A 27,581-nucleotide genomic window follows, 5' to 3' on the forward strand; every position below is an offset into this window, starting at 1 on the left:
TAGGGAAAGTGAAGGGTGAAAGACAACCCCCACTTGTTTCCTTAACCCTATTTCCAGCTCCATTTTGGAGGGGCTAAACACTAAAATTTACTTCTGTCACACAGTGTGAGGCACCGCTTCTCAGGCTGCCACTAGGCCCCCTTTTTCTGGACTCTCTAGCTTCCAGAAATTTTACCAGAAGAGAAAAGAACATGTACTGAGAACGTGGTAGGGACTTTCCATGCTGGGATAAAATAACCCAAGGAAAGTGACTTAAGGAAGGAAAGGATTCTTGTGGCTCAGAGTTAGAGGGTACAGTTCACCAGGTGGGGGAGGCTATGAGGGAGGAACAGTGGGCATCCGGTCACGTGGCACACAACCAGAAAGTCGAGAGAGGAGGCTACAAGAGAGAAGCATTGGACAACTGGTCACATGGTACACACAATCAGGATGTAGAGAGAATTGAACATTGACCACTGGTGTTCATCTCACTTTCTTCTTGGATTCAGCCCGGGATCCTTAGCCTATGGAGTACTGCTGTCAACACTTAAGGTAGATCTTCCAATCTCGCTTAATCTAATCTATACATTTATTCAGCCATCCTCATAGGTTACTCTCCTGGGTGACTCCAGCTACTGTCTAGATGACTATCAATATTAACCCTCACCATTGAGGGGGAGGTATCTAACTGTTAGAGTCAATCCTAAGGAAATAGTGAAGCCAAGATAGCTAGCTAGCTATTCAAAAACAGCAGAGCCAACAACACCTATATCAGAAGATTAAAAAAAAGGCCTTACTAAGTTCCCAATATCTTCATGATTTATTCTGAAAAGAGATGCGAGGGAGGAGAACTAGTCTGGAGGTGGCCACTCCCTGCCCACTATGTTTTGCTTGGCAGCCTAAGCTTTTGTTGTTGCATTTCTTATTTTGCTCTGTTTTGAGCAATATCTCTATATGTACTCCAAATAGTTTGTGACCTCAGCATTCCAAGTACCTACCTAGAGTTGGCAGTAGGCTTGAGCTATTTATTTACTTATTTTATTATATATATATATATATATATATATTTTTTTTTTATTACGTATTTTCCTCAATTACATTTCCAATGCTATCCCAAAAGTCCCCCCTCCCCACTCCCCTACCCACCCATTCCCATTTTTTGGCCCTGGCATTCCCCTGTACTGGGGCATATAAAGTTTGCCTGTCCAATGGGCCTCTCTTTCCAGTGATGGCCGCCTAGGCCATCTTTTGATACATATGCAGCTAGAGTCAAGAGCTCCGGGGTACTGGTTAGTTCATAATGTTGTTCCACCTATAGGGTTGCAGATCCCTTTAGCTCCTTGGGTACTTTCTCTAGCTCCTCCATTGGGAGCCCTGTTATCCATCTATTAGCTGACTGTGAGCATCCACTTCTGTGTTTGCTAGGCCCCGGCATAGTCTCACAAGAAACAGCTACATCTGGGTCCTTTCGATAAAATCTTGCTAGTATATGCAATGGTGTCAGCGTTTGGATGCTGATTATGGGGTGGATCCCTGGATATGGCAGTCTCTACATGGTCCATCCTTTCATCTCAGCTCCAAACTTTGTCTTTGTAACTCCTTCCATGGGTGTTTTGTTCCCAATTCTAAGGAGGGGCATAGTGTCCACACTTCAGTCTTCATTCTTCTTGAGTTTCATGTGTTTAGCAAATTGTATCTTATATCTTGGGTATCCTAGGTTTGGGGCTAATATCCACTTATCAGTGAGTACATATTGTGTGCGTTCTTTTGTGATTGGGTTACCTCACTCAGGATGATGCCCTCCAGGTCCATCCATTTGGCTAGGAATTTCATAAATTCATTCTTTTTAATAGCTGAGTAGTACTCCATTGTGTAGATGTACCACATTTTCTGTATCCATTCCTCTGTTGAGGGGCATCTGGGTTCTTTCCAGCTTCTGGCTATTATAAATAAGGCTGCTATGAACATAGTGGAGCATGTGTCCTTCTTACCAGATCCCCGGGCTATCTTGCCAGCAGAGTCTTGCCTAACACCCGCAAGGGCCCACACAGGACTCCCCACGGGATCCTAAGACCTCTGGTGAGTGGAACACAGCGCCTGCCCCAATCCAATCGCGTGTCCTAGTTTTTATTGTCAACATGACATAACCTGGAAAGATGGAAGCCTAATCAAATATTTTTTTTTCCCCAATCAGATTGGCCTGTGACCATGTCTGTGAGAGACTGTCTTGATTGATGATGATTGCAGGAAGGTCAACCCACTGTGGGCGGTGTAATCCCTAGCAGGTAAGCGTGAGTTGTGTAGGAATTATAACAAGCTATCAAGTAAGCGTTCTTCCATGGTTTCTATTTTGGTTCCTGCTTTGACTCCCCTCAATGATGAATTGTGATCTGGAAGTCTATTCTAGAAATAAACCTTTCTCCCCTAAGTTGTTTTTGCTCATGCTGATTATCCCAGCAGCAGAAAGCATACTAGAACAACATGTATGCATGTTCATATGTGCTCATGCTTTTGTAAACATGCACATATATAATATGCATGGCACATATGCACACAACACATACACAGATGCATGTAAAAAATAAAAATATATAAACTTCTCACAAGTTAGCCAAAATATATATGGACTTTGGTGTTGTTGTAAATCTCCTCCCAACTATGCCCCAGCAATGAAAACACAACAAAGTTAATATGATTTCATGCTGTGCACCTAGATTGGGCAGATCTACCACTATACTACCATCTTCCACAGCTTATGAGAGCCCTTAGAACTTGTGATTTCTCCAGGCCATGTGTTCCTACTCCACTTTTCTTCTTCATCCTCCTCTGCATCCTCTCCCTCTTCCATTTTCTCCTTCCTCTCTCCCTCTCACTTTCTGCTCCATCTTCCCTTTTATCTGCCCAATCATCAGCTCTCCTTTATTTTACAAATTGAGGTGAGAAGCAGGTTTACAGGAAATCACCTGAGTACTGACTCATTCCTTGTTCAAAACCACTCAAAAGAGAAGGAAATTAACATCAAATATAATTAGTCCCAGGGCTATCTACAACACTTTGGTACCTCTTATAGAATAGATGCATTTCACCACACACCTCTTATGTCTGAAGAATAGTTTTCCCCTTGGACTATGTATCCTAAGGCCTTATGACCTCTGTCTGCAAAACCTTATTTTGTGGAATAAAGTCTTTCTGGCCTGAAATGACCCTTTTCTATAATATGAACAATTAAGTTAGGGGCTGGGTTTAGATAAAGTAAATTTCTGTAGAATTGGGCATGATTATTTTTGTGTTAAATATATTCAGATTCTTCCTCAGAATATGACATGCCAGGATATCTCACTACAGCTTACAAGAGAATATGACATGTGAGGATATCTCACTACGGCTTACAAGAGAATATGACATGCGAGGATATCTCACTATGGCTTACAAGAATATGATATGCTAGGATATCTCACTACGGCTTACAAGAGAATATATTTGTTTAGGTATTCTCTATAAGTGTTTCTTATAAACTATATAACCTATTTGATAACCATATCCTTTCCTCCACTTGTGTTACATTTCTAAAACACGTATGATCTCTTAAAACATGAATAAAGATTTCTTAGCTTTAAATTAATATGTGTCAATTGAACATGTAATTTTTGTGAAAATTACATCGATTTACAACTCTAAAATATTACAATTTAAATTTTCTGTGGAAACTATGAGAAGATCAGTATAATGAGTACTTTTTGAAAAGTGTTAATTCTAATGTATCACCATAGTTTTTTCAAGCTTCTCTCCCAAATTCTATAGAACACACGTGCTCTCTTAATTGATTTTGGATTCTTTAAAGATTTGCTCTTTACATTAGAACAGGCAAATACCTGTTTTTTTTTTTTAAGTACCTATAAATTTATTATCATGAAATCTTCAAAATAGTTATTTTGATGAACATGTCTTAGCATTTAATAATAAATAAATCATTAATACTCTCAGTGAATTTACAATCGTATGTGGAATAGCAAGATTGGATAGCACAAGCCTTTCTTTTGTTATTATTCTTATTGCAAGTAAAAGAAGATATTTTCACGTACTCTCTTTCCTATAACTTACTATAGGCTTTACATTGTTTTCTGTTCTTAATTCTCCCAGCTTATGGTTATGAGTGAAAAATAATCTACAAGAAGACCCAAGTCATGATTATATAGATAGGAAGGGATTGTTGGATGAGATTCTTCCCAGATAAAGTAACATTTTGGCAGTGGGCTTGTAATTCCTCTAACATAACTTTGTTGTATTTACTTTATTGGTGATATTTTGTTCTCTTTTAGTTTTTGCGACTAACCCTGAAGCTCATGCTGGCCTGGCCCTTGTGGACCCCCTCACACTGCACCCCTCACACTGCACCCCTCACACTACACCCCTCACACTGCAGCCTCTCACGCGATGACGTTATAAGCAGGAGCCCGGTCCCTAATCACTTTCTTGGAGGAACAACTCAATAGCTATTTTTTCCATAAACATTTACACAAGTTTAATAGCTTCAATGACATTTTATTTTCACCCAACTAATTCTTATTATTCAAGGTCTATGTGTTTTCTCCCTGGCAAGATTCTACAATATGAATATGATTAAGATCAGACACATGTTTTGGGGGGCTCATTGTTCAGTCAGTTGAAAGGACAACTACTACCTAATGGTTGACTATAGTAATCAACAATAATTATTATAAAAATAGAAAAAAGTGGGAGACATTAGGAGACAGAGCTGTAAACTTAAGTGTGCTTGTATTAGTTATTTTTCTTGCTACTCTCATAAATACTTAAGAAAAGCAATTTTAGGAAACATTTATCTGTGCTCACATTTTGAGGGTTCCCAATCATGATAGAGAAACCATGGCAACAGGAGAGTTAGATGGTTTTTCACATTGAAGCTAGCCGGGAATCAAAGAGAAGAATGTTAGTGCTCTATTTGCTTTCTCTGCTTTCTTTTGGAACCTTGCATGTGGAATGGTGCTGCCTACATTCTAGGGTATGTCTTCCCATATCAGTTAAACCTTATTGGAAATGCTCTTCTGCACATGGCAAGAGGTTTGTCTCCTAGATATTTTTCTGCTCCCAAGTTGACAATGAAGTTTGACCTTCTTGAGTCCATCCCCTGTCAATACCCAAACACATCACTTTCAAATCACTGCCTTCCATTTTCCACCACTGAGTCTTAGAGACTCATGTTCATTTCACAATGCAAAATACACATAGTTCATCTCCAAAATTCCCCACAGATTTTAACAGTCCAAATACTGTTCAAAAGTGTAAAGTCTTTTCTGAAACTTAATATAATCTCTTTACTGCGAGTTTCCCTAAAATAATAAAAAAAATACAAATTACATACTTTTAATATCCAATGGCATGAAGTAAGCTTTTCCATTTTAAAAGAGAGGGATGTGGGCATAGCAAGGAAAGACTGGCCAGTGCAAGATGGAGGCTCAACCGGATAAACATAAAATCCTGAGATTCCATGATTAGTGTCTGGAGCTCTCAGTGGGATCAAATAGGCTTCAACTTTCTTGGTTAGCCCAACCCTTTGACATACAAAGCCAATGAGCCTCTGCCTTGAGCCAGTTTAAGTCCTTGTTTTCAGCATCCTTGATGGACGTCCCATGGTCTTGGTATCTACAACATCTTGGGCTTTCTATTGTAACTTCAGTCAGTTTCACTTTCTCAACTTCATGCAGTTATTTCAGGGTTTCCTTGAGGACAACTCGTCACAGTTGTCTTCTGACTCTGCCATAGACTGCCTGGCCTCTGCAGCTTGCTGAAACCATTCCCCATCCTTTCTCTTTTCATGCCTACAAGCCCAATATCACAGTGATGATACTGCCTACTTCCGCCTTCCATTTGATACAGAACTGGGCTCCATTAACCACAGCTGAAACAATCCTTTTGTGCCTTCAAGAAACTTTCCAAGGAACTAATTTGGAGTAATAATAATAATAATAATAATATAATAACAACAACAACAATAATAATAATAATAATAATAATAATAAAATAAATAAAAGTACTGTTGTGGCCTTCTTGATTTTGCCTTTTTCAAATGAATTTTCATTTTTTATCAATTGGAGTCTTTGATAGGTGCGACCTTTCCCACTCTCTGGGCATAGAGCTAGAGGCTTCTCTCTAACAGTGCTAATATCACTGACAATCACAGAACCTTCAGTTCTGCTTACAGCATTTTCAGGATCCTATAGCTTATTGCTTTATGTATTCCAATGTTCTCCAAATTTAAATATAATCTCCCAGAGAGAGGCTTGTTACAACTGAAAGTTCCAAATGGAAGCAATTTGGAGGATGTACCTTTAAGACTCATGAGTTGAACGAAACCTCTAAGATTATAAGACATACAAGATTTACAAGTCCCCTTCCCAAGTTTATACCAACAGTTTTGACAGCTGGGAAGAGGTCCACAGCTGAGAGACAGTCTTTTATCTGTCAGGCTGCCTACAGGTTGTGTAGAGAGCCTCAGGAAAGCAACTTTTGAGAGTTGTCACTTGTCCTGGTTGGGCTTTTTAGCAATGCCTCTGCCTGTAAGTCACTTGTGTTAGAAGTAACCTTTTGCCCATACTCTTGATAGGTGATTCCAATAAACTCATGCATCCACTACATTGGACTTTGGTGGAATCATTTAGTTGGTCTGTTGTCAGAAGAGCTGGAGTGCCTAAACACTTGTTTGCATTCTCCCATGGAACACTTTCATAGTCCTCCTTCAAAAGAGCCCCAAAGACCGATGAATAACAAGGTCAGACCCACTCTTGCTATCAATTTTCTGAGTTAGCTCCTTGTCTTAGCCTTAGGGCAAGACACTTAACATGAAAGCAACAGATGAAAAGTTTTCTTTGGCTCGGACTTTGCAGGGGTGAGGCCATCATGACAGGGAAGGAGCAGAAGAAGGGGGATGGGATGGCCGGTCATGTGTGTGTTATTTTAGCTGATTTCTTTTCATTCAGTCCAGGACTCCAGCCCATGGAATCGTGCCACCTGCACTTGGGGTGGGTTTTCTTACCTCAGCTAAACCTTGTGGGAAATGCCCCGTAGACATGCTCAGGTGTTTCTTCCATGTAGGTAATGAGGATCAGTCACTGTAGCAGTGTACATGGAGATTTAGCTCAGAGACATGAATTTACACAAAATTTACAATAGAATTCTGTCAGGGTGAAAGTGATACACAATAATGCTATAAAAAGATTTTTAAACATAGCCAGGGCTAGTCTCTAGTCTCAGTAACTGGGCAACTACAGGGAATTTTAATTGGTGTGTGAAGGAATAGCTTCAAGTCAATAGGAAACTAAAAGGTAGGGCTTGTTGACCTTGGCAAGGGGCACCAGTCATAGTCAAGCCAGGCGGTCTTGTGAAGTTACTAAGCAACGTCACAGTTTCTCAGGATTTGTGGAGCCAGAGGGTTTGAAGAGGCGCACGTAAATCTTTAGAAGACAGGTGGTTGAACAGTTTTGAAGACAGTAGGTAGTATTAGAAATCTGAGCAGACTTAACACTTTTCTAGTCTATTTTCTGTATCCACATTTAGTAGATTTTGTAGGGTAAGATACACTCTTCCATTTACTCCTTAAGTAGAAAGGGGGTAGGTCTCCCTGTACGGTTCTTCCAGTTCTTTCATGTTATTTCAGTATTTACATCATGACATAAACACTTTTGTTGTGAACTGAGATTAACATCATCTAAAAATATAACAGTCGCTCCCAAACACAGTTTCCATGTTACCTGAGAGCTATGATGGAGAGCATGGGAGAGAGGCAGACTGGATGGTTGCTGTGAGCTTCTGGATCTCGAGCTAGCTCTCCCACAGTGATTTTAGAGCGTTAATTACTTTTCTCGTTGCTCTGGTTGTACACACTGAACAATAAGACAACAACAAACGAAAACAAATTAAGGGACAAAGGGTTTAATTTGGCTCCTAGTTCTGGGTGCATTCATCACTAAGGGAGTCACGGTGGCCAGATCTGGAGGAAGCTGCTCACAGTGATCTGATGTCTGGAAGCACAGGGAGCCGAATGCACATGCTCCATTAGCTTTTTCCACTTTATGCAGTCCAAACACGAGCCGGGAGAATGAGGCTCAATACATTTAGGTTGGGTCTTCCTTCCTCAATTAATTGAACCAAGAAAACACAGTCATGCCCGAAGATTTCTCTTTGAGATGAGTCTATTGCACGCATGTGCTGCACACACACACACACACACACACACACACACACACACACACACACACATGTTCATCCTTGTCTATATGCAGAGGCCAGAGGGGGATATTTTCTGCTTTACCATTCTCTGTCATATTTCCTTGACATAGGGTATCACAGTTAACCTATAGCTTGCCTTTTGAGCTAGCCTGGCTGGCCAGCAAGCCCAAACAATCCTCTTAGCTGAGCTATCACACAGACCTGGGGTTACAAGAGTGTGTTGTTTGTGTTTATCTGTTTTGCATGTGTTCTGAGAACCCACGGACAGTTCTTCAAGTGCTTGCATAGAAAGCACTCTTACCTACTCTGCATCGTCTCAACCCTCACAGTGACTCTAGATCCTGTCAAATTGGCCATCAATATAAACCATCACGGAGAGTAACTAGTTTCAGCATATCAGGAAAGTAAGTCACTTTTCCTTTGAAATATCAAAATCTAAACCCCAATCTTGTGAATTTGAGAAAAAGATTTAGGGGGAAGGTGATAAGAAAATCCACCATCTCATTCATTTATTCAGCAAATGCACATTTTGAAAGGTTCATTAGCACATAGTTCAGAGAAGATCACCGATTTCTTGACTCAGAGATAACCAGAGAAAGGAGGGTGGGCTAATGGACTATGTGACTCCAGAAAGAAAGCTTTATTGCTGGTGAGAGCATGGCTGGAGTGCTGTTGCTGTTATTGGTAATGATAGATTCAGGGCAGACTTTTCTAGAAATTTTTCTGCTAACGGGAATGGTTGGATATTACACTTGCACCATCATTGCAAGTGAGTGCTTGAGGACAGAAATGATTTACAAGGGGTGGTGGGAGTAGGGTCTCACTGCCATAGTAAATGTCTATAGAGGACAAGCCTGAGTTGGGGTGTGTGGCTTTTGAACGATGTGAAAATAGATAGCTGGCTGAGATGAAGAATTATGAGCTAAAATGTCAAAGGGTTACAAAGACTATGTCCTTAGAGAGAGAGAGAGAGAGAGAGAGAGAGAGAGAGAGAGATCTAAATCAAGAAATAACGTTTTGAGAAAGGAAGAGCTAAGACACCTGACAGTGAGGAGCCATAGTAACATTGCACATGCTGTAGCATTCAATTTTTTTTCCATTTTTTATTAAGTATTTAGCTCATTTACATTTCCAATGCTATACCAAAAGTCCCCCACATCCACCCACCCCCACTCCCCTGCCCACCCACTCCCCCTTTTTGGCCCTGGTGTTCCCCTGTACTGGGGCATATAAAGTTTATGTGTCCAATGGGCCTCTCTTTCTAGTGATGGCCAACTAAGCCATCTTTTGATACATATGCAGCTAGAGTCAAGAGCCCCGGGGTACTGGTTAGTTCATAATGTTGTTCCACCTATAGGGTTGCAGATCCCTTTAGCTCCTTGGCTACTTTCTCTAGCTCCTCCATTGGGAGCCCTATGATCCATCCATTAGCTGACTGTGAGCATCCACTTCTGTGTTTGCTAGGCCCCGGCATAGTCTCACAAGAGACAGCTACATCTGGGTCCTTTCAATAAAATCTTGCTAGTGTATGCAATGGTGTCAGCATTTGGATGCTGATTATGGGGTGGATCCCTGGATATGGCAGTCTCTACATGGTCCATCCTTTCATCTCAGCTCCAAACTTTGTCTCTGTAACTCCTTCCATGGGTGTTTTGTTCCCAAATCTAAGGAGGGGCATAGTGTCCACACTTCAGTCTTCATTCTTCTTGAGTTTCATGTGTTTAGCAAATTATATCTTATATCTTGGGTATCCTAGGTTTGGGGCTAATATCCACTTATCAGTGAGTACATATTGTGTGAGTTTCTTTGTGAATGTGTTACCTCACTCAGGATGATGCCCTCCAGGTCCATCCATTTGGCTAGGAATTTCATAAATTCATTCTTTTTAATAGCTGAGTAGTAATTTTTTTTTTAAATTAAACTTTATCTTCCTAAGTCCGATTTATCTTGAGCCTGCCTTCATTTTATGGAAAGCTAATTTACATTTGAGCACGTCGGGTGGATTGCAGATGCACTCTGGAGCTGACCTCCAGCTTAGATTTACTAAGCACACACCAGCCCTGGGTCCACCCTGTTCTATAGCCTTTGATTCCATTTCTAACTCATCCCTCAGGTTGATTTTTGAAATAGTCTCCAGCTAATAAACAAAGAGGTCTGAAAATATTCTTCAGGTTGCCTTTCTCAAAGTCCTACCTCAGAAAGGCTAATAGAAAGAAAAGTGCTGGATAGCAGCAACTCTAGCAAGCCCATCTATGACCTCTTCTTGTGTGACTTCCTTGGTATGGGATACGGAATGCAATCTTAACCTTGATGCCTCAGAGGGGGGGCTGACTGGTCTACCTCTGATGCCTATTTCAAACCAATTTCATATTTTTGTGTTTCTGTTTTTGACCTTTTATGCCTTGTTTCCAGCTGGAAGTCCCTCAGTTAATGGTCTTGCCTTATAAACATAATTGCTGTTATCATGAACAGCATCCTCTGCCTCATTCCTTCCTGATCCCTCAGTATGGATCTTATCAACCAAAAGACTGAGTAGGAAACTGTGAGTTCCTTGTCCATCCTTTATGCTCAAATGCTCTTCTCCTCCTGCATAAAACCAGCTCTTCTGACCACAATCTCACTTAATATGGTCCTATCTAGCTCTTTCATCCATAGCTTCACATTTTCATTGGCAGGATATCTTCCTGCATATAAGTTATTACCATATCAAATTCATGCAGTCATTTCCTATAGAAGCAGGTGTTCTTAAAAATCAAATACATAGAGATGCGAGAGATAGAATACATTAACAGAGTTTAAACTTGAAGCTTACTTCCAGAAGATTGACCTTACTAGAATATTAAGTTTCCTTTGGGTATTCACATAACTGGAGTAGAATCCAACATGGTACGGGCATTTATCATAAGGAATATCAACCATCAAATTAAGTCCCTGAATAATACCAGCTGCATACTGTAATCCCCTGTAGTGACATGATTAAATTATGGTCACTCAATCTGTTTCTTGACACCAACATGAAAATGGTTTTTTATTGTACAGTGGAAAGCTGAATAATTTATCCCAGTCATTAACACTAGAGGCCAATATTTATGTCCTCAGAATGGCATTAAATATTAACTAATAGTGAAAATTATTAATGCCATGGTAGCAAAAGGAAAAAAATCAGTTTAAGAGATTGGAAAGCCCATAGCTAAATTAGAGTTAAAATAGTAGGATATATATGGCACAGTGTACAGCGGTTAGGATAGTATTGGAAGCAGCACTTGGAGAAAACCCAGGAAAGTTCTTGTTAAAGTTAGGATCCCAGCCAAAGGACACTCTTCCTTGTGACACTATGTGCCCCTGAAGCATACTTTAGTAGACAGTTCACTAGAAAGAAATAATAATTTTTATGTTATTATTAAAATAAGATTTCATTGCATATCCCAGGCAAACCTTGAATTTGCATGTAACCGAAGTTGTCCCCTGTACACACTTCTTGTACCTCCTCATAGGGACCATACACATAGCACTGTATACATGCACCATCATTTGTGACTCACATGGTTATTAATTCCTCAAGACCAATGTAGCATATTAAACTGTTGTGAGGATATATAAAACCTAAACCAAACCAAGTGCATTGGTTATGTATTTTAAAATGCAAAGAAAATGTATTGTCCTAGGTTCTGTCAAATTATGACATAATTCTTTCTGGAATCAATAAACTACTTTAAGAATTTAAACTGCTGAGGTGTAATCTTGCTGTCTACCGCACTTGTCGCCTATGAGATAAAATGCAGTTCTTGTTGCTCTATTACTGACCAGTGGTTTGTCTTACTTTCTTCAAGACATGGGCACAGAAAATACCATGGGTCTGGGGACAGAGCCCAGTGGTACAGCACTTGCTTAACTTATCCAAGGTCCTGAGTGTGGACAAAATGTGAACAAATGGCATTCTTCATAGGCCAAGTGAGCATTTCAGCTGTGACTTCTACTATAATTAAAGGAATCTTCTATGGGGTTATGCATCAGTAACTCACAGTTTGATGCAGAAGAGGAAATTCTGTTTCTTGTGACTATTATTAGGAAGCGAGTTACTAGAGACAGGATAAAAGAAAATCTTGTATGTACCCAAATACTCTCTTGCATTCATTCACAGGATCTCAGATGTCACCATTCTAGAGACCCTTGAATGTTGTTTCCATACTGCTTGGTGGTAACCATGGTGTGAAGTAGCACCAGGGTCAAGCGTGGAGATTCATATAACTATGGGACTTGAAAGTCTCCTCTTATATTATTTTTCCTTATGATACTTAACACCACGTCTGTGCATATTATAACCAATAGTGGGAAGTGTAAAAGATGAAGCCATAAGTACAAAGACACGAATTTGGGACTAGAGTGTAAAGAGAGAAAATTCCTTTGAAAAACTGTGAGAAATGAGAAAAGGCTTTCTGCATTGGCAAAATTGATTCATCCACTTAGGCAACTTGTTAAGTAGCAAGTGTACAGTTATAGTAGCAGCAAGGGATTTAGTTGTCTTTGGTCCTCCAACAACACTTTACTCTCTTGGCATCTCTGACCTCTTTCTTTTTCTCCACTTGGATTTTGAGTCTCACATTGATCTGTCAGTTAGGGTCTGGCTTCTGGCACATGTGGATGGTCTATCTGATTCCCATCCCTTCAACTTGGTCTGACAGCTTGATGTCATTCCATTCTGAAACATTTTAAACATTCATTTTAAATGTTTTTCTTGAATTATCCAGCAGGATTCCTCTACTCTTTAAGGCCAAAGACGGTTTGACTGACTCTTCCTAGAACTCTCAGATTATAACCCCACACAGGTTTGATCTGCAGGTGTCTAAGACTGAGGTTTTTTATTTTGAAAGGGACCAACCTCTTAAGGAGTGAGATCCTTGTTAAAGGGGAAGAAAAGACTATAAGCCAAAGGTTGTCTGAACGTTGGCACCATCGCCACATGAAGACAATAAGGCACAGACAGGACAGCTGGAACATAATCCTGAGACTCTCATTTACTTGGTCTTAGGTGTGGCCATGTCAATGAGATTTTGTTTTTAGCTAAGTTCAGAACCACTGCTTAGATAAGGAGTAAACCAAGTTAAAACAACTAGAATAAGTATAAAAGCTTAAAAAATAGAAGAGAATCAAGAAATATTGATATCTGTAAATGAATAGAGAGAAAGGAGAGAGAGGTAATATACTAATTAAAAAGTATATGTTAGACATGACCTCATAGTTAGAATTTTCAAAGGTTTTCCTAGACCCAAGTAATCATGTCATTGTTATTGTTACTGTTATTATTATTAATGTTCTTTCATGTGGGATCTGTGAGTGATGGACAGGTCTTCTACTTCTGACAATAAAGGGCCCTGTTTGTCATATTCCTGAGCTTTAGTATTATAAAGCAAGGCATAGCCCTAATTGCTGCTCCATTCACTTTTGTAGGCTGTTGTTCCCCAGTAGAAGCCTAAGCATCTTCTGAAACTTTGAGTCATCTGCAGCCAGAACCTTGACATCACCTCTATTTTCTACCTTCTGGTATGATGTAGAGTTAAGTCATGGTGAAGAATAATCTTAGATTCCAAGGCCTGAGGGCAAGTCTTGGCTGCTTCTTAATGCTGGATTTAGAGAATACCCATTGACATTGAGATACCCATTGTAGTAGTTTGAAAAGGAATGAACCCCTGCCCCATTGACTCATGTGTGTTCACACTTGGCAAGTGGCACTATTAGGAGATGTGGTTTGTTGGAGTAGGTGTGACCTTATGGGAGGAAGTGTGTCACTTTGGAGTCTGGCTTTAAGGTCTCAGATGTTCAAGCTAGACCTAGTATGACAGTATCCTGCTGCTGCCTGACAATCCAGATGTAAAACTCTCAGCCACTTTCCAACACCATGTCTACATGCATGCTACCATCTCTCTAAGCATGAACTAAACCTCTGAATCTGTAAGCTGGTCCTAAGAAAATGTTTTCTTTCATAAGAGTTGCCATGGTCATGGTGTCTCATCGCAGCAATAAAACTCTAAGATACCCATTCTCTAAATATTTCCTAGTCTTTAGAATGGGCCTTCTGTCTCCACCCTTATTTTTAGGCAAGGCTCTTCTGCTGGAGGCCATGGGAGTATATTTGAGTATCATACCTGCAGACAGTTGAAAAGCTTGGGTTTATGATTTGGTTCAGGAAGAACGACTATATCCCCAAGGAAACTTCAGATTGTTTTTGTAAACGAGTGTTAAAAAGGTCCTGTTGAATGACATAGAAGATGTGTACAGAGACACACCTTCACTCTGGATACTCTCAGAGAGTGAGTGCTGTTCTATGATCTTATCTACCAAGATGGTGGATTACTATAGATGCTGAGGCCACTTCCTTTGGCTAAGAGGAAGTGGGTTAAAGTTTTGTGGGTGGAGAGTAATCCTCACTTAGACAAGATCATCACCACCCCTCTTGTCATCATCTCAGAGTGACCCTCCTGATGTTGGTATTCTAGGAGGTTTATATCACCAGAAGTTTAAGTTGGCATGGCTAAGAGTATCAAGCCAACTGCTAGATATAAAGGCTGTCTTTCCCTTTCTGTGCAGTTTGCCCACAATGCAAGGTTTTTTCTAAGGCTAAGACATTGCTAAAGCCCCAATACATTGAGTCTACTCCTAAATTCATTATTAAGCAAACTCCCTTATTGAGAGTGGGTAGTGGTGACTCTCTAGGGACTTCCTAGAAAGTTCCAGGATGGGATTCGATTCTGAAACCTTGAAAGCTGAGCTCACGCAGCAGCCTACTTGCTGCCTTGCTGCTCCTTTGTCAAGATTTCTTTAACTAACTGATCAGGGCCCACTGGTCTCACCTCTTGCTTCCTATCAGTCCCCTTCCAACAGCTACTGTATAAGTGTCTGCTCTTGCTGGCCCAGCCTCTGCTGCTGGCTCTGCAAACAGAGGCTGAAGTTAAGACTGTCTTTTCAGGATGACCTTCTTCTGCTAGCTCCAGGCTGCACCTCATCTGCTGCTGCTCTCAGCTGAGCACATCTATGATGATAGAAAAATACTAAGGTAAGATTCAAATTGATTGCTTTCAGACTCTCTCCTAGCTTTCTTCTCTTTCCACATGGCAGACCTTATTGATTACATGTTTGCTGAATGAACGAATCCTCTCTAATAACCAGAACTCACTAATGCATAGCTTTTCTTTGTTTAGGATTTTAGAATATTTAAAAAAAACATTCTTTTAAAAAATTGACAAGGATATGGAACTGTATAGTGGGAAAAGAGGACAATTAAGAAAGTACAGTTCATGGAACATAAACTTTCAGCGAAGAAGGTGACATGAAGGAGAATCATAGCCTTACCAGGGGCCTAATGATTCTAATCCAATTTCCAGCTCAAGGCAAAGATTCTCTCCATCTCTCTGACATAATTACATACTTATCCAGGAATGGGAATGGTCCCATCCAATGGCATATTAAACCAAGAAACAATAAAATGGATATGTGACATAGGGAGAAATTGAAGCAATATTTAAGAAAAACATCATGGCAAAGAGAAAAAGATTTTTCCCCCAATCCCTGTGGAGAGGAGCCCTGCAGAAGGAAAGCAAAATGACTTACTCAAGGTTGACTGAGACCTCAGGGCATAATGGAGGAGTAGATTATCTTAATGTTCTATCCACTAGCCCATGGTGTCTCAGTAGCAGTCTACCTGCAGGCTAAACTCATCATGTAGCCTAGTTAACTCTGAGCATACTGCAGAGACTCGAGGTTGGCAAAACCAACACACGAGAGCAAGATTTATAGCCTGACTTAATAAACTGAGGAGTTACCTTGTAAGTACATAAATATTCTCAGCTTGGAGAACTAGCATTAAAGCTTGATAGCCACCTTGCAAATGATTGCTAAGAATTCTCAGCTAGTGACAAGTCCATCTAAGAAGGAAATAGGATAGTTATTAAATGTCATGTCAACTCATCTTTATAAGGTCCAGATGTACCTTTGTAATACAGAGTCATGGGTCAGCCTTATGGATTATCCAAGGGAATGGTTGTGGGGACTCCATATTGTAATGGATTGAGATTTCCTACCCAAATAATGTCTAGTAAAGATGATTGTGTCTTTATATAGAAAATGTATTTTTTTTTATCTTTTAAAGAAATTATCCAGGATGTAGCAAAATGGAAGCTATGATTGGCTTCTTAAAATGTCCTTATAATGATATAAAACAAAGCAATATATACTGGTCATTAGTCTCATTCAGGGCTGAAAGGATCATTTATAAGAATAGACACTCAGGCCGGGGCCTAGCAAACACATAAGTGGATGCTCACAGTCAGCTATTGGATGGAGCACAGGGCCCCCATGGAGGAGCTAGAGAAAGTATCCAAGGAGCTAAAGAGATCTGCAACCCTGTAGGTGCAACAACATTATGAACTAACCAGTACCCCGGGGCTCTTGACTCTAGCTGCATATGTATCAAAAGATGGCTTAGTTGGCCATCACTAGAAAGAGAGGCCCATTGGACACATAAACTTTATATGCCCCAGTACAGGGGAATGCCAGGGCCAAAAAATGGGAATGGGTGGGTAGGGAAGTGGGGGGAGGATATGGGGGGACTTTTGGGATAGCATTCTATATGTAATTGAGGAAAATACATAATAATAAAAAATATTAAAAAAAGAATAGACACTCAAAGGCTATCTCTATCTGTCTGTCTTTATGTCTTTCTGTCTATCACCTATTACCTATATCCATAATTACACACACACACACACACACACACACACACACACACACACACACACACTATATCTAAAGCCCTTACATTTTATTGAAGGTTTATAAAAGGCTCAAAGCTAATTCTGTTATAATATCAAAGATTAAACTCATAAGTGGAGAGACAGACAGTCTTAACTTCAGGATTCTACAAGGTTGAGATGACATACAGTTGAAACATCTTTTTTTCTGATTTATCGGGCTTTAATGTCATATTTGATCCAATGCATGGCTTTGTTAAACTTCCAAGCAAATTGCTTCCTGCCTGCCTTAAAATGATAATGACATTTTTTATGAGGCTATTAGGTTAATGAGAATCATGAGCTATTGGTAACAATTCAGGTACAGAAAGAAATAATGAAGGATAGTAATGGCTTGTTTTCTGAGTATACATAGGTTAGGGGGAAGTTTCTACAAAAGAACATTCTTAGCTGCCTTGGTATGCCATCTGAATGCTTCTTTATGTACATTCCTGCATGCTCTCATGATTATTCTCAATATGGTCTAACCCAACCACACCTCACCTTTTACTACTTCCAGATTCTTTTCCAGGACAACTACTGGAGGACAATAGTCAAATGCAAATGTACTCACATAGTGTCTCTGGTGAAGGTGTGATCCTGAGTTTCAATGAGTAGCTTGGGTTTGTGTATGTTGGGTGGATCCTTGGAACATGCCCATGGTTAAGCAGCATCCAGTAGAGAAAAGATTCTTTGCTTTCTCTGCAAACATAGATACTGCTATGGCCTATACTTCATCTTTGGCTCTTTCTCCGTTGTCAATTCCCTTCTGACACCTGCTCCTCCTGCATTCTGGAGGACCATATTCTCCTATCTCATAGCCTGCAAGCCCACAGAGCCTTTCTTCTCACTAGCTGCTTTTGGCTGTAGCATAAATGTTGTTGACATAGCAGATGTTTTCACTATTTCTGAAAACCAGCAATATCTTTGCCATTTCCACCCACATACTCTTGGCTACTGATTCTCCTTCAATGGTTTGGGTCACTTTCAGGAAAACTCTACACTCTGATTATTTTCTTAAATATCAAGATAAAAAAAATGACATAATGTACAAGAGCCCTTATAGAACATAGACAGACTGTTGGGGTACTTTCACAGATAAGCAGAGAGTTGAAATAAATGGTTTTACTTGCAGTGATAGATTCTATGATGAAATTGTGATGAGCAAGCTTGAGTAACATCTAAGTAGTTGAAGCATGGAATGTTTTGGTAATAAGGTGTGGATAATGGGTTTTGTCAGAAGAAGCTGGGAACTGGTAGCCCTTTTACAAGAGTATGCTATGGAGCAATTTGACAACTTTGAAAACAACAGGACTTGAAAGAAGAGACTGTCAAGGTGGGCTAAGGAATTTCTTTCATCAGTGATTCCAGAGCCAAAGACAACAAAGCTGCTGTAGCAACTGATCGGATGATCTGAGATCCAATCCAGCCATTCTTTAAAAAAATCAAAGCAGGTGTATGCAATGGTGTATGGCAAGATTTTCCTGAAAGGACCCTGATATAGCTGTCTCTTGTGAGGCTGTGCCAGGGCCTGGCAAACACAGAAGTGGATGCTCACAATCAGCTATTGAATGAAACGCAGGGGCCCCAATGGAGCAGCTAGAGAAAGTACCCAAGGAGCTAAAGGGGTCTGCAACCCTATAGGTGGAACAACAATATGAACTAACCAGTACCCACAGAGATTGTGTCTCTAGCTGCATATGTATCAGAAGATGGCCTAGTCGGCCATCATTGTGAAGAGAGGCCCCTTGGTCTTGCAAACTTTATATGCCTTAGTATGGGGGAAGGCCAGGGCCAAGAAGTGGGAGTGGGTGGGTAGGGGAGTTGGGGGAAGGGTCTGGGGGACTTTTGGGATAGCATTTGAAATGTAAATGAAGAAAATACCTAACTAAAAACAGAAAAATAAAATCAAAGCAGGACCAATTCTATTTTCCTTGCATGTCCTATGCAGGTAGCCCTGTGAACAGTTCCTTGAAGTCACTAAATAATGCTATACAATTTCTCCTTCACTTGAGCTTTATATGTACAATTTTGGAAAATGTTCATTCTCTTGAAGAGGATCCCAGAAATGAGAAGCATGCACAGATAATGGCAGCCTACAGGTTGCAACCAACTTCTTGCATCAGCATCCTCCTCCATGACTGTAATGCTCCTTAGTTGACCAACTAATGCTCTTTTGAGTTGGCCAACAAATGACAGGTGATGGTGCTTCCTGCAGAATGTCAGAGCTAAATTGGGTTACTAGCTTTCATATCCTTTCTTCTCCCAGTACTAGTAGTGTGACAGCACTGAACCGTTTGGCTAATAGATATTCAGAATTCCAAGGGCAAGTTCTAAGGATAAGAACACAGATAGAGTCATCTGAAGAGAGTAGTGTATGAAGAAAATGTAGAAATGCTTTAGGGGTGAACATTGGAATCCTGGGAATACAAGCTGAATGAGAAAAGCTAATTTGGATGTCAGGTGCATGGCTGGATCAGAAGGGGACTCATAAAGGCTGTAAGCACAAGAGTCAGCTCTGAGGAGAAGCATTGTCTTTGTGATTTTGTTTCCGATTACAGCCTGTTCTTCTGACCGCATTAGTAGTGAGTGCTTCAAAGTAGCACAGTGCTTGAATTGAAAGGCTCATTCTATCATGGAAAATGGCTTACTCACAAAGAATAATCTGCCAACCTACCATCAACATGGCTTATTATCTCCTAGCACAGAAGAATAAGTATAATTAAGAGAACTGAGATAATGTGGAAAATATTTACCGGCAAGTTGAGATTGTCACCAGGCCATTCAGAGCTGATAGAGTCACAGGACTAGGTTAGGTTCTGAATCAGTATGAAGTGAGAGGGAGTCAGAGGAAGAGAGGTAGTAGGATGGGGATAATTCTAAGGTATTAAGGGATTATGGTATTTTCAAGAGCAGCCACCCCAGCTAAGCGCAGGCTCTGAGGGAAGAGGCTCCGTCAAAAAGACAGTTTTTTTTTTTTTTAATAATCAACTGAGAGATGATTTCAGAAGTTGCTTATAAGGTTTTAAGAGCCAAGAAAGATTATATATCTAAGTTCCTACTTTCTTCCAACAATTCCTTGCTCAACCTAAGACTATATGTGTTAATGCAACAAAATGACTACTTGTAAAGGATACTCCCAGCATCCATGTCCATCCTCCATAAAATATGATTACTTTGAGCTAAAACAATGGAAAGATTCACAAAGAGTTTGAATACAGGCTTGGCTGGATGGCTGAGTGGGTAGACAAACTTTCTTCACAAGTCTGTTGACTTGAGTTTAATCCCTAGAGGCCATATAAAGATGGAAGTAAAGAGCCAGCTCCATCAAGGTGTTCTCTGTCCTTAACCTACTCTCTATGGCACTTTTGAATGTCCCCTAAGCCACATACAATAATAACAAAGATTTAAAAAAAGAGTTCAAATACAGGTCACAATAAGCAAGAATTTCGAAGCATAGATCCCTTCAGGTTAGACTCTTAATTCTTAGTTTTCATCAGAAAATTCACATAAAACTTCTGGAGGCCCTAGCTGGGGAAAGTAATGATGGCCCACGATTTGGGTTATCACTGGACACTTGGTGTGTTGGAAAACCATGCTTATTACTTTTAGACTGAAGTTGGGTTCCAAGCATCACTGGAACTTTCGGTAAATACTCATAAACATGAATATATGTGTAACTGTTTTTGGAAACAAGTATCTGATTGGCCAGGTTACTGGACCCCATTATTCATGAAGGAAGAGATCTTCAAAATTATGGAAAAAAAATGTCCCTCACCAAAGCTCATGTTGCATAGCTTAGGGCTATGTCTACCGAGCTGGGTAGTTTCCTTTCTTCATGCCAAGTACATCTATCCACTCACTACCTTTTACAAGGAACTATGGAAATTTTTAAAAACAAATTGTTAGACTTTATAAAGAAAAGAATTTCATAGAATTCTTTTTGAAATTGCTTCTGAACAGCACCTTCACTAGAAAATAAATTTCACGGATGTCTCAGGAAGAAACTTGCTTTGTACAGTAGAGGAAGAAGACAGAGCTGGATAACAGGAAGGACTCTTGGCGGACACCTCCTTCACAGATATGGATTAGCAAGAGCAAGGCATACCAACGTTACCATGCAAAAACATGAAACTCATACAAAACATAGAACTTAAGGGAAGGACAGATGGCCGAGGCTTAAATACCCATCAGGAAGAATGAAGTGGGGAAGTTGTCTTAATTAAAGGGGGCTATTTTAGAGAGAAAGCCCCTTCCACATCTTAGGGCTAGACTATGGGAAGCTTAAAGGGAGCTTAATTCTGAGGTTATTTCTACAGCTCGGCATGCCAGAGCTCCACATTTTGAGCTATACTTTTCTGAGTCTTAATAGTATTTAAACTAAAATGTTTGACAGACAGAATATGCTATGTGTAAAAAAGTTAGGTGTGCACAGGTTGGGTGAATCTCAGTATAACATTGTGGTGGATGGCACCCGCTAGGTAGAGAGGCATATTCCAAAATTAGAAAAGATTGTTTGCCAGGCCTTTTGAGCTTTTATTTAACAGACATCCCACCTGAGTTCTAAATTTACTCCTGCAAGCAGCTAAGCTTCTGGAAGAGAAATGATACTGCAAAGCGGGAGCCCATAGGATGCTTGCGTGGACCCAGCGTGCCATCCCTGGACCTTAGGATCTGCTAGGATTTCACGTGTGCCAAGTAAAAATATATAGTCGAAGTTTTTTTCTAAAGCCAACAATTAATAGGTGAACAGTTCCTAAAATTCATCTTCCTTAGGCCTGTGCTTTAACCAACTTCTGTATCTCAGATACACATTTAAATACTCTGGTGGGATTCTATCCCAAGCCGTTCCATTTTGTATTGCAAAAACCAGAAGAAATACATTTCATCTATTCTATCTGGCTTTTCCTTTGCAGACATCGGGCTTTGAAATTTCTTGCTGCATGAATATTAGCTTAGAAGAAAGCAGAAGTAGTTATAAATCTAAAGCTTGGTTTTGGCTTTGCTTTAAAATCTGAGCTTTTGGAATGTACTTCCAGCAAAAGGAGGTTCTGCTTAGAGGAAAAGAGCTGGGTTTGCCTGGGGAGGGGAGAATAGACTTCAAGATCAACAGTCTGATAGCATTGTTGGGAGTGAATGGTCTCAAAGAGAGATGGCTCTGTGCTCCATATCACAGGGGCTGGTCACTAGACATAGAGAGACAGACTCAGAAGTGAGGAGGCAATTCAATTCATCTTTGAAACATCTTTTCAAAGCAAGGCTGTGTCTTACCCTTTTCTTCCTTCTCCGTGCATTATCTATGCACATCTGAGTCTTTCTGCATGCGCACCTATGCAAGGGATGTAGTCTGGAGGTGGGCAGAGCCAGGCTAGAGCAGGAATTTCAGTGCAGTGGGTCACAGTTGAAATAAGTGGTCTTAAGACATACGGTGGTGATACACTTCCCATACTCCTGCACAGACAGAAATCACCTTACCTATACTTGTGTCTTAATGGTTGCATACAATGGACCAAACTTTCTGGCTCAAATATGTTAATAAACAGAAGTAGTTGATTTCCCAGGAAAATGAGTACATTATATTTTCTGTATTTACCTTCCCAAAGCTTACCTCATGTCAAATTTTGCAGGTATAATTTCTGTGCACTGAAAGAGGTCGTTTGTTCTGGTGACACTTTCATAGCTGGAAAGGAGGGGGGGGGGCGTGCTCCTCTGTGCTAAATCTCAAATGCACGGTTCACTGCATGCTTGGACTGCCAGGATTTGCATGTCTATTTTATACCAAGCTCTGACTCATGTTCTGGAGTGGGATTTTAGATGTATCACAAAAGCACAGCCCCCAAACATTGTCAAAGGCCCAGAACTAGGAATGTGTGTCACTTCCCAATCATGCAATCTTTAACAGAGATCATGTAACCAGCAGTGCCCCATACTGGAATGGCAGAATGGGAGGAGAAAGAAAGGCAGGGAGCCTCTTGTGCATGTCTTACCTTGTCATCTCGGAGCACCAGGGACGAGTCCTCAGGATAGAGAGGCCCCATGGCTTCTAGACTTTTGTGCCTCTCGTGTGACTACGTGAGGATGGAAACCATCTCCCCCAACATCTCTCTTGAGGTTAAATTGATACCCAGAGCTTACAATCCTACCCCTTGTCATCATGTTTCCACTCATCTTCAGGATTGTCACCTACAGGTTATTTCCAGTCTTTTAGAGTCATTTAACAATCTTTATAACGAATAAATATAGACAAGGTGGGAGAAATTAAGGATGAAGATTGCTCTCCTTAACTTTTGTCATGTTCAGAATATTTTATTCACTAGCATGAATATTTTTCACCCAATTTTTTTGGATGTAAGCAATAAATTTTCTGGAAAATAATATTTCAGTGTGCTTCCGTGATATGTCACCACAGTGAGGTAAAGTAAATAGATATTTTATAAGTAGTATCTTAAATCAAGCTCCCGTCTTGAAAACTTCCTTACGCTGTACCATTTATTTTGTTTCCAGATGTCTGTAGCAGGAAAGAAATGACTCAGAGATTAAACATCAGTATTATACTAAAAGCAATCATCTGCAAAATTCATATTTTCTCTACAGTGACTGTCTTGAAAATAAAAAATCCAGTCACACACAATTGTTTTCTTTCAACACTCAGAATATCAAGCCGTGTGCTTGATTGACTTGCTCTAAGTTGACCGTTTAGTCACTGTGAATGGTATGCCCCTTAGGTAAGACCCTTGGGAAATTATTGACGAAGCACTTCAGCACCGGACTCTCTTTCACCTCCATTTTCTACATGGCATCAGTGCTGTCCACTTGCCCTTCAGGCACCTTCTAGGTGCAGACATCTCCATGATGAAGATTCATCCTCCTCCTTGTTGAGCTTTCTGTAGCTTGGACTGCAGTTGCTTATTTGAAGTCTGCTGGTCTTATCAGTTACATTTACTCCAGGATTAGGGCTTTTGTACTTTGTTTCTAATCAGAGGCTACAATGTGTTCCTTCTACTATCCAGCATTTTTTATTCACCTCCACTCATTGGTTAGAGGTTATCTGGAAATGGTAGATGAGGAGAAATTTATGATATAGAAGATGACATAGGAGAGAGACTCTTGCTATTCATGTTTATGATGGATCACCCAGCATCAATCTTAGTTGACGATCAATAAGTCGAGAAATGCATAGTGAATGAATGAATAAATGACTATATTCTAAGAATCAATCTACAAAAAAATGACAGGCATTATCAAAGCAATTATCTAGTCATGGAAATTACTGAATTTTTTTTCTTTATTAGATTACACTTTTGTGAGGTATGAAATACTTTCTGTTTTGAGATTCCTTAACTCAGGATATCCTGTTATTTTATTGCATCTAAAATCCAGACAGGAAACAAGAGACTCAACGGTCTGTAAAGGAGAATTCAACAATGGAAATATTAGCAACTAGGTAGGCAGGGTCAATCATAAGGTTACATTAAATATGAGTAATTGTAGAGCCCTCTAAAGTCAACAGAAGCAGGAGTGCCAAGCGAGTAGGGGGATGATGCAGAGGAACTGACAGAGAGGTGGCCTAGAGGGAGATGTGGCTTTGGGAAGACGCCCAGAACCAAAGTGCAGTGACCTGGCAGGACAGTAGCTGTTTGAGTGAAATTAGTATTTCATTCCCTGTTCATCCTTAAACATCCTGGCAAATATCTTCCATCGGTTAAACTGGATACCACAGGGTTAGGAAGTCTATTGACACAGTACCCAGAAGTTGGCGTCTTGGGACCAAAACAAGTATAGACAATTAGAAGGTAGATCTGGGTTAAGAAACCCAAAATATCCAAGAATTCTATCAGCTGAGGTGACTAATTGGTGGCCCACAATTTCATTGCCATCTTTATATAGATAGGATAATTATAGGTAGGAGAATATTATGGAAAACATAAATTTAAACCATAAAATTCTTAGAAAAAGAGCAGCATCGTAAGAGAAATGAAATCCCAAACCCCAACCTTTTAGACTCCCGGTGGCATAAATTATGGATAAGCAGAAGTAAACAGTACTGAGGTCTCTCGAGCTTTGTTTGACAAAAGGTCTAAGAATTGTGCTCAGATTGTTTTTTATTTTCTTTTTCTTTTGCCTTGTAATCTTTGAGAGAAAAATATATTCAGCATCTGCTTTAAAAATGCATTGTTTCTTCTAAACATGGTGGCGGATGAAGGGATTCTCCACAAGAATGGTTTCTGGAGAACTTTGTAGGGATGTGAGGTAGGCAGAGTGGGGCATGAGAGGCAGCTAAGAGGGTGGGTACCAGCTGATGGGTAGACATAGCTCTATCCACAGAGGAGCTCTAAATATGAATAGTGAACAAAAAATCCAAACATGAGTGGGGCAATAGGTCAGTCAGTGAGTTCTCACCTTGCGTGTATGAGGACCTGAGTTCAATCCCCAGAAACAATGTAAGAAAAGACGGATTAGATTGTGTACTTATAGGGTGAGTGGTATGGAGAAAAAGATGGGTGAATCAATGGGACATGTTGGCAAGTCAGCCTAACCTACTTGAGGAACCTCAGTTCAGTGAGAGACTGTCTCAAAAACAAACAGAGACAGACAGAGAGACTGAAAGAGGACAAACACATCCAAGTACACACACACACACACACACACACACACACACACACACACACACACACACACACACAGAAGCTAGCCACATGAATCCCTGACTGAGGTCCATGACTGTAGTACATGCACGAAAGAAGGTGATTCTGAGAGACTTTAGAAATGAGTGTTTGGAAGAGCTGGAAGATGTGGGCTCTGACTCAGTAAAAGAGACAAGGCTTGGATATAACATCTACTAGATACCAATAATCTGGTAGACAAAATTCTTTCTAGTCGTGAGTATTCTCAATGACATACCTAAGTACAGTGGCTGGGCACTTATTTGAGGATGCTCAGGGGATAAGATGATTTTAAAGATTTTAATTATCATTTTATGTGTATGGGTACATGATGCCCATTCTTGGTTGTCAATTTGACTACATCTAAAATTAACTGAAAACAAAATGACTGGGCACTCTTGTGAGGCGGTTTTTAATTTTAATTTTTTTGTTTATTTCTAATTTAGTCATTTGAAGTGAGAAGACTCACTCCTAATCCAAATCTTCGAGGTGGGAAGATGTGGACCACACCTTCTGGTGGCAGCGTATATAAAGGATATGGAAGAGGGAAAATCTCTCTCTCTCTCTCTCTCTCTCTCTCTCTCTCTCTCTCTCTCTCTCTCTCATTAGCAAGTGCATTTCTTCACTGGCATTATTTTCTATTTCTTTGCGATTCCAGCACACTCTGAAGACTAGCTCAGACACCCAGGATTCTTGGATCTTCTGTTCATAGGCAGCCACTGTGGGATTAGCTGGACCACAGTCTGCAAGCTCTTCTAATAAATCCCCTTTCTTTCTCTCTATATAAAGATTCATTCTATTTTTCTAAAAAAAACCCCTGAATACTATTAGTTACTTTGTCTGCATGTATGTTCATACTGCCTGGTGCCCATAGAAGCCAGGACAGGACTAGAGATCCTCTGGAATCAGAGTTTCACATAGTTATGAGCCCCCATGGAAGTGTTGAGTGTTGAACCCAGGTCTTCTGCAAGAGTGGTCAGTGCTTTCAGCATCCCAGTATTTTTCAGCTTCGTGGCTCTTGTAGTATCTCCTGACTAAATTCCAGACAAAAAGACTTCCTTCTAATGCTGTTTTGCTATTGTTTTAAACAAGTCCTTAATGAATGTGGCTTTAAATCTCAGTTGTCATCGAATTTACAAAAGTCAAAGACCTGAAAGACCAGTCGTATTTTCAGTTAGAACCATAACTTCACCTCAAGTCAAGATTCTCACTAAACTCCTCTGTCTGTCATAAAACAGAAGCTTAAAAGCCAATAGCAGCATAGAGACACACAGCATTGTAAGTCACTTTTTATTATGTAGTTTGACTGAATGTTGCATAAGTTCCCAGCAAGCACTAAACATCAAGAAAAGGAATAGTGGCCCATTTTCTCCAGAATGTAAATAGTCAATACCTTCATGATTTGTATCATTTAGTGCTATGGCAGTTTAATGTAATGAAATTTATTTATTTTTTTCTGCTTCTATTTCTAGAAGGTCTCTTAAAATCCATCACCATTGAGAAGAATGTATCAACAGCAATGTACAATCAAAAGGAAAGCTCGGAGAAAGGAGAGTGAGAAGTGAACAGAAAGGCTGATTAACATAGCAGGATGGTTTCTCTGCAGGTTTTATAAAGATAATTTTTCAAAATTTCATTTTTTTAAGAGACTCAAATCGCCCTAAACTGCTTTGGTGCTGGAAATCAGCTTTCTTTACAGGTCTATAAAGGAATGAGATTTGCATTTATTTCTCAAAAAAGACTCCTGCCATCCAATTAAACAAGTGCTGTGGTATTACATTTGAATAGTTTTCTTATCAGCAAGAAAAGAGATTGCTCTTTCCCTGAAGTGGGCATTCATGTCCATACTGACGAAGGGCGTGATGACCATTGCTGAATGGATGCTTTTGTCAAGTCTGCATCTGATTGGATG

At 40.1% G+C, this 27,581-nt stretch overlaps 1 long non-coding RNA gene across 1 annotated transcript in view; it reads left to right on the plus strand.

Moving 5' to 3' along the window:
• Positions 1–27,188, plus strand: part of Gm41483 — a 54,316-nt gene extending 27,128 nt beyond the window's left edge. The window contains exons 2-4 of the long non-coding RNA XR_876194.2: positions 2,174–2,264; positions 15,188–15,274; positions 27,142–27,188. This is a non-coding gene — a long non-coding RNA (predicted gene, 41483). The remainder of the gene's footprint in view (positions 1–2,173; positions 2,265–15,187; positions 15,275–27,141) is intronic.
• The last annotated feature ends 393 nt before the right edge of the window (positions 27,189–27,581 follow it).

Source organism: Mus musculus, chromosome 16, assembly GCF_000001635.26.
Source record: "Mus musculus strain C57BL/6J chromosome 16, GRCm38.p6 C57BL/6J".
Lineage (NCBI taxonomy): Eukaryota > Metazoa > Chordata > Mammalia > Rodentia > Muridae > Mus > Mus musculus.